We start from the raw sequence: 8,235 nt of genomic DNA on the forward strand, positions 1-8,235 counted from the left end.
CCTTGACATCTCAACGGAAGGAATGGCCAAACTACTCAGGAACCTAAACCCGAGAAGAACCTGCAGACCAGACGGAATCCCAGCTAGAGCCCTGAAATCTGCATAAGGGCCATCTGTAAACTCGGCTCCCTGAGACGTAACCTAAGGAACCGCCACCGGGAGAGTCGGCCGATGGCTTTTGTCTCTCTTGTCCATTCCACACTGGAGTAGGTATGGGACCCCTTCCTCAAGAAAAACATTGAAAGATTCCAGTGGGTCCAGCGCCAGGCCGCCAGGTTCCCCACAAAAGACGACGGGTCCAGGGACCCAGACTATGTGACTGATATGCTACAAGAGCAGAGACTGCCACCTCCAGCTCTGCCACCAGAAAAGTTCCTGACACCTGTCAGAATGACCATCAGAAGATCCAGATCAACACTATACAAGGATAAGGACTTAGAAAAAACAAACAGACAAACAAAAAACCAGCAGAAACAAGAACAATTTGGAACAACAAAGGTTCTGCAATCCCATTCAACAAAAGGGAATGAAAAAACTTTTTATTGGAAAAAACAACAGTAGAATGGAACCAGCTTGAAGAAGAAGTCGTCAGTGCAAGGACCCCCTCGCCCCCCTAACCCCACCCCCCGCCCCCTCCCCGCAGCATTTAGGGCGGCAATCAAAAGTTTCCTGCCGGCCGCTCATTTCCACCAGTTGCAGCATCCCCCCCCTCCTCCCCCACTGTTCCAATTCTGCTTGCGACACTGGTCGAAAATGTTCCTTGTAATGAACTGATTCTATCCCTGAAAATAGGTGATGACTGGAACGCCCAGCCGATTCGGCCACTGTTTTTCCACACCAGTAGGCACACGCACTTAGCAACTTGTCTTGATTGTGCCAACTGGTTCCGGATATATGACCTTTTCAGCTCAACCTCTTCACGCCGTTCGGCTTTTTAGCAGCCTCCCCCCCCCCACCCCCATCATCTTCCCCCCCCCCACACACACTCCCCTGTATATTCTCCCCCCCGCCTACCCCCTTCCCCCCCACCCGCCCCGTTGGTTAAAAGGGTATGTGGCCTACAGTACGTGAATGGACACCATCAGTATGTAAATCGATCGATACCTTTTAATCCAGGGAAGTCTCTCAAAGTCAAGCCAGTGTGGGTTTCTTCCCCTCTTTTAACAGCAAACGTGGTGTAGCGTATATGGATCAGTCCGCGCGCTTTGACACGACACTGAAAATCTTTCGATCTGTCTCACTTTTCATCTATGTTTTTGTCTGTCTGTCTTTGTCTCTGTCTCTGTGGAGTGTGTGTGTGTGTGTGTGTGTGTGTGTGTGTGTGTGTGTGTGTGTGTGTGTGTGTGTGTGTGTGTGTGTGTGTGTGTGTGTGTGTGTGTGTGTGTGCTCTCTCTCTCTCAGATGATCTCGTTGACATATCTAAGTCTATTTTCTCATTTGTGTATCTCTGTCTGTCTGTCTGTCTGTCTGTCTGTCTGTCTGTCTCTCTCTCTCTCTCTCTCTCTGTGACACTACACTACACTTTGATATAAGCCAAAAGACAAAGAAGAAGCAATTTACAGAATATTGAAAAATATATATTGCTTTATGAACATTTAATACATGACGGTCACGCATTAGTATATTTCTATAATATACATGCGAATGCACATGTGTGACGGTGTGTGTGTGTGTGTGTGTGTGTGTGTGTGTGTGTGTGTGTGTGTGTGTGTGTGTGTGTGTGTGTGTGTGTGTGTGTGTGTGTGTGAGATATGAAACTTTTATGAATGTATGTGTATGTATATATGTGTATCTTTGTGGCTGCCTTCACCTCTACTCTCCATCTCGCTCTCTACGACCGGCTTAGGATCCACTCTGTTTACTGTTTACGCATACCCAGATTCAAACACTCCACTGTTGTACGCCGTTCTTTCTCTGTCTCTGGACCTTGCAACTGGAATGAACTTCCTCTATCGCTTTGTCAGGTCTCTGCACTCAGCTCTTTCAAGTCTGGCTTTAAAACCCACCTCTTCACAAGATAGCATCCCTCCCCTACCTCTTCCTTGTCTTCAGTTGTAGAGTTATGCATGCGTGTGAACGACTGGTGTGAAAGCGCTTAGATTTGTCTCTGCACAAGATTCAGTACTATATAAATACTATAATTATTATTTGTATGGGTATGCATGTGTGTGTATGTTTATTCAATGTAAAATGTCATTGTCATTGGGGCCCTTCGTAGGGCTTTTGCGCCTTACTGGAGTCAGTCAAAGCAAATCCCGCACATGGTGTTTAGTATTTAAAAAAAACCTGTTAGTTTTGTGTGTGGTTGCCATTCGCATTTACCTTGTGACACAAGCAAATGGTTCAGATCGATAGACCTCCTTCCTCTCTCTCTCTCTCTCTCTCTCTCTCTCTCTCTCTCTCTCCATGTTCCTCTCTACATCTACCATCCACCACATCCCCAGTCTCTTATTGAACATTACTTCCGTTCATTTTTTTTTTTTTTTTTTTTTTTTACAGCTGATGTTTGGACATTGGACAACAACGTTACATTAGGAAACCAAGAATCGCCGAAAAAGAGAGAGAGAAAAAAAAAATGGGGAGGGGGGTGACACCAAAAAATCAAATAAACGAAAAAAAAGGGGTGGGGGGGTGGAGGGGGGGGGGGGCGGGGGGGCACGAAAAGCGGGGTCGTGGACTGTGGACAAATCACTGCTGTCACTGGTAATGACCTGGAGCACGATTTTACTGAACAAACATTTAGACGGCTGATGTACGTCAACGCAGACCTGGACTGGATTCCGCGGTCCTGATTGCCACGGTTGGTCAGTTAGCTAAGCCGGTCACGCGCGCGCACACACACACACACACACACACACACACACACACACACACACACACACACACACACACACACACACACACACACACACACACACACACACACACACACACACGAATAAATAAACACACACAAATAAATAAACACACACAGACACACACACACACAGACACACAGACACACACACACACACACACACACACACACACACACACACACACACACACACACACACACACACACACAGCTCATCAATGCCGGTTGGTTCGTGGCTGTGTGAGCAGTGAGTATTTCGAAACCACACAGCCCCTCCCCCCTCTCCCTACCACTCCACCAGGCCTCCCTCCATCCACTTATGACCATTCCCCAAGTTCCACAATCTACAGCCCTACGCCTTCCCCCACTCCTCACCCCGTCACACACACACTCACTCTCTCTCTCTCCATCTACCAACCTATCAGGTATCAGCAAAACGTTCCGTTGCTCTGGCAGATTCAGTCGTCTGATGACCTCACACACCCCACACACCCTTATGTTGGCGACATTGTCCACGACTGAAATGTACTGTCTGCCTCCCGTAGCAGCCTGTCAGGTGTTAATGGCCGTGACTAAAGGGCACAAATAGTTTACGTGTAGCGTATAAGGTCTGCAGTCAGAGCAATTATATCCATGCTGTACTGAAAACGACGGCCGGTTTTGTGGTCGTAATGGCATTAACGAAGACGATGATGTTGGTGGTGGTAGTGGTGGCGATAATGATGATGATGATATATAAAAGCAGCAACCCAATGGACCCAAATAACTATCGGGGGATTACACTGACTAATACATTAGATAAAGTATTCTGCACAATCCTGAATACAAGAATGAATGAATATCTGGAGACTAACGACGTTTTGATCAAAGAACAAGAAAAAACTATAGAACCACTGATCAAATCTTTGTTTTAAAAAAGCTAGTAGTTGAGATAATAAAAAGAAAAAACAGTCGACTATATGGTTGTTTTGTAGATTTTCAAAAAGCGTTCGACAGTGTTTGGCATTATGCAATGATGCTGAAGCTACACCAAATAGGAATAAAAGGTAAATGTTTTAATATAATAAAAAATATGTATACGAACACTAAAATCTACGCAAAATCACAAGATCATTTCAGCAGAGAATTTATTATTCGAAAGGGGGTACATCAGGGAAATACACATAGCCCAACTCTATTCAATATTTTCATAAATGATATCACCACAGATATGACAGATATGAACTCCCCAACAATTCACAACACTTCATCTACTAGACTCCCATGTCTTTTATATGCAAATGATTTAGTTATTTTATCATTATCTAAAGACGGCTTGCAACAAAAGCTTAACATTTTACACTGTTACTGCAGTCAATGGGGCTTACGTTTGAATAGAGAAAAGACAAAAGTAATCGTTTTTTCAAAAACTGTCCCTAAAATACCCCTACATTTTAAATGTGGAGAGGACATACTTGAAACAGCAGAAGAATATAAACATTTAGGGGTTATATTTCATAGAAATGGCAACTTAAGTCGAGCACAAGGTCATCTTAAAAATCAAGCAAATAAGGCTCTACATGTGCTACTCAGAACATTTCGTAATACAAATATGAATATAGATATCATGTGTCAGTTATATGATACTTTGATAACGCCTATTTCAACATATGGAGCAGAAGTTTGGTTTCCATGTGATGTTGCAGGAGATGTATCGTTTAATTTATTCGAATTATTCAGTAATTGTCTTTTCAACAAATTTCCACATGAAAGACTTCATGTCAAGTTTTGTAAGCAATTACTTGGTGTACATAAAAGAGCAATGGTTTCCCCCGTTTTTGGAGAATTAGGCAGATTCCCTATTAGCCTAATATGAAAGTCTAACATGAAAGGTAGAGCACGATGCTTTGCAAATCAAACAAATATCGGCATCATTTCCAAACCAACATTGTGCACATTTCTTCAAAACGGAACAGTTTCTGTGGGCTTTTTCAAATACAGTAGACTGAGCAACACACTAGACGCCACGTTCTTGGCATCAGAGATCTTTTCCCATCCCTCTTGCGGCCAATCAGTGGCAGCCTCTGTGCGTGTGTGTATGTGTGTGTTTGTGTGTGTGTGTGGGTCTGTGTGTTTGAGTGCGTTTGTGCATGCGCGAGGGTGTAAATGTACACAAGTGTCAGGAGAGTTCTGTGCACGTGCGTGTGTGTGTGTGTGTGTGTGTGTGTGGGTGTGTGTGTGGGTGCGCGCGCGCGCGCGCGCGCGTGTGTGTGTGTTTCAGGGGGGGAGGTGGGGGTGCCGGGGGGAGGGGGGTAGAGGATGAGGTATGTGAGTGTATACATGCCTACACTCTGGGAGCAACGGGATATTGGAACGTGCGGGTGTGTATATATGTGTGTGGGGTTGGGGGTGGGTGATATGGGCGTATGTGTGTGTGCTTGTACAAGTAAGTGTTCATCTCTGTGTGTGTGTGTGTGTGTGTGTGTGTGTGTGTGTGTGTGTGTGTGTGTGTGTGTGTGTGTGTGCCGTGGAAGCTGCGATACGTAGCCTAGAAATGAGTGTGTGGAGGAGGGGGTAGAGGAGGTGCAGGGTAGTGTGTGTGTGTGTGTGTGTGTGTGTGTGTGTGTGTGTGTGTGTGTTGGGGCTCATGTACGTTTATGTGAATTTGACTGTGCTTTCATATCTGTGAAACTGCATGTTTAGTAGCGCATATCTGTTATGCATGTGTGGGTGTATGTGTGAATGTGTGTCTTCATATTTTACATTTATTTGCTTATTTATCATCATTGTTGTCTTATTTATTTATTTATTTAGTAGTAGTAGTAGTAGTAGTATTACCACTACCTTTTTTATATTATAATTATTATTTATTTATTTATTTACTTATTTATTTATGTACGTATATCTATTATTTATTCACCTTTCTTTTCTCTCTCAAGGCCTGACTAAGCGCGTTGGGTTACGCTGCTGGTTAGGCATCTGATTGGCAGATGTGGTGTAGCGTATATGGATTTGTCCGAACGCAGTGACGCCTCCTTGAGCTACTGAAACTGAAACTCAAAATTCACTTGTATACACAACATATAAATGCATGTATCGTCAAGTAAATGAAAATGTTCAGTGGCTACTTTTCCTAAGAAATGTATTAACTAGCACTGGATTAGATCATGTTTGGAAAAATCAGTTCACTTTTAGTGTTAAAAGATTAAAGTATGCTATATCCAAGAAGCTTGAAAATGAATATGTAAAATTTTGGGAACGGAAACATGACAGTTCATCTAAATTAGAATTTTACAAGAACGCTGTGACAAATTATAAAATTGAACCATATATAAAGAATACAGCAAATACACAACACAGGAAAGCACTGACCATGTTACGAATCAGCGCCCATGACTTACAAATCGAACAGAGAAGATATAAAAATACACCGAAAGAATGACTGTGTGATACTTGTAACAGTTTAGAAGATGAGATTCACCTTTTAGACAATTGTGTAAAGTACAATACTTACAGACACAGATTCCTAATCGATTTTTGTCGTCCAACTGCAAAGTCTAGTGAATTGATCTTTCTAATAGAAATACAGCCAAGGCTGGCGAAATTTGTTCATGAATGTTTCTCTTCTTAATATGCTCATGCTTATGTTTCATTGTGTCTTATAAACGTTAAATTTTTATGACAATAAAAAGTATTCTATTCTGTTCTATTCTATTCTATTCACACACACACACACACACACACACACACACACACACACACACACACACACACACACACACACACACACACACACACAGAGATAAACACACACGTTCACACATACATACATGCACACATGCGAACACAGACATGCAAACGCACAAACACATACATTCATTTACTCACACACACACACACGCGCGCGCGCGCGCCTCACACACTCAAAGAAACACACACGCACACGCACGCATATACACGCACATTATACTGAAATGTGCGCGCGCGCGCGCACTCGCTCGCTCGCTCGCTCACCAGAGGCACACGTTCTTTCGCAATACATACACGTGTTTCTCAGTTCGATAAGAAGCAAAACACTCGGTTTCCATGGGAGGCAAAATATGACGAGACATACAACATACAATGACAACATCGCGGCACCTTGTAACACCAGAGATATAATGCACAATTCCACTGATTCCGTGGACTGGCGCAGTTCAGGTTGCGCAATATCTGCGATACCATTGGACTTCCAAGCCGCTGTCATCACATCACATCACGCCTGACGCCCGCGCCGACACCATGTATCAGGGAATCTGAATCGCATGTGTCTTGTTGTACAGGTTGTTTCCTTTTTATTCTTATTCTGTTTCAATTTGTTTCCTTTTTATTCTTATTCTGTTTCAATTTGTTTCCTTTTTATTCTTATTCTGTTTCAATCATTTGGCTTCTACATATATTTCTGTTTCAAGCAATTTGCCCTTTACGTATCTTTCATTGTATTACTTTTAAAAACAAAAAGCATATACTTGTTTATTTGATATTTGTTTAATCATTTCGTATCGTTAAAAAAAAATGTTTTTAAACAAGTCGACTGGGCTATGCTCTCAAGGCCTGAACAACACGTAGGGTATATGTGCAGGTCAGGCATCTGTTTCTTTAACTCGTTTTTCGGTTTCTCTCTCTCTCTCTCTCTCTCTCTCTCTCTCTCTCTCTCTTTGGGGATCAGCTTCTTGAAATATGTAATGCTTTAGACATCATGATTTTAAATGGATTACACAAGTATGGTTTTGACGGAAGTTACACGTTCATATCAAACAACGGGTCAAGCACCGTTGACTATTTTTTGATGTCTTGCGAAATGTTCTCAAATCAGCTTGCATGTAATGTTTCTCTTAAAGTACAAGCAGTTGTATGGTTAAGAAATGTTTTACCCAGCCAAAGAGACAAAATTCTGAATGGTTTGATAAAGAATGTAAGTTGCTCAAAACTGACACCAGAAATAAGTTAAGAACATTCAGATTTTCAAGGGATGAGGAAGATAGAAAAGAATATGTTCAAGCACGGAAAAAATATAAAACTTTATTAAAAACTAAAAGACGAAATTATCGAAGAGAAAAAATAATTTCACTGGAATCTCGTCAGCATTCTGGAAAAGCCTAACAGAAATGGGGTGTGGAAAAACAAAAAGTAACATCAGTAATAATGTCAGTATGGAAGAGTGGTATCAGCACTTCAAAAGTATATTTTCCTTGGATAATGATGTGGACAATGTTGATAATTCTGCTGATCTTAATAACCTCGATGATGATGAAGAATGTGAACTTGATAATGCAATTTCAGAGAATGAGGTTTCTTTCGCTCTTCACGAGCTGAAGTCGGGTAAAGCATGTGGACTTGATGGTATTTCTGCTGAAATG

Source organism: Babylonia areolata, chromosome 24 (assembly GCF_041734735.1).
Source record: "Babylonia areolata isolate BAREFJ2019XMU chromosome 24, ASM4173473v1, whole genome shotgun sequence".
In the NCBI taxonomy this organism is placed as follows: Eukaryota; Metazoa; Mollusca; class Gastropoda; order Neogastropoda; family Buccinidae; genus Babylonia; species Babylonia areolata.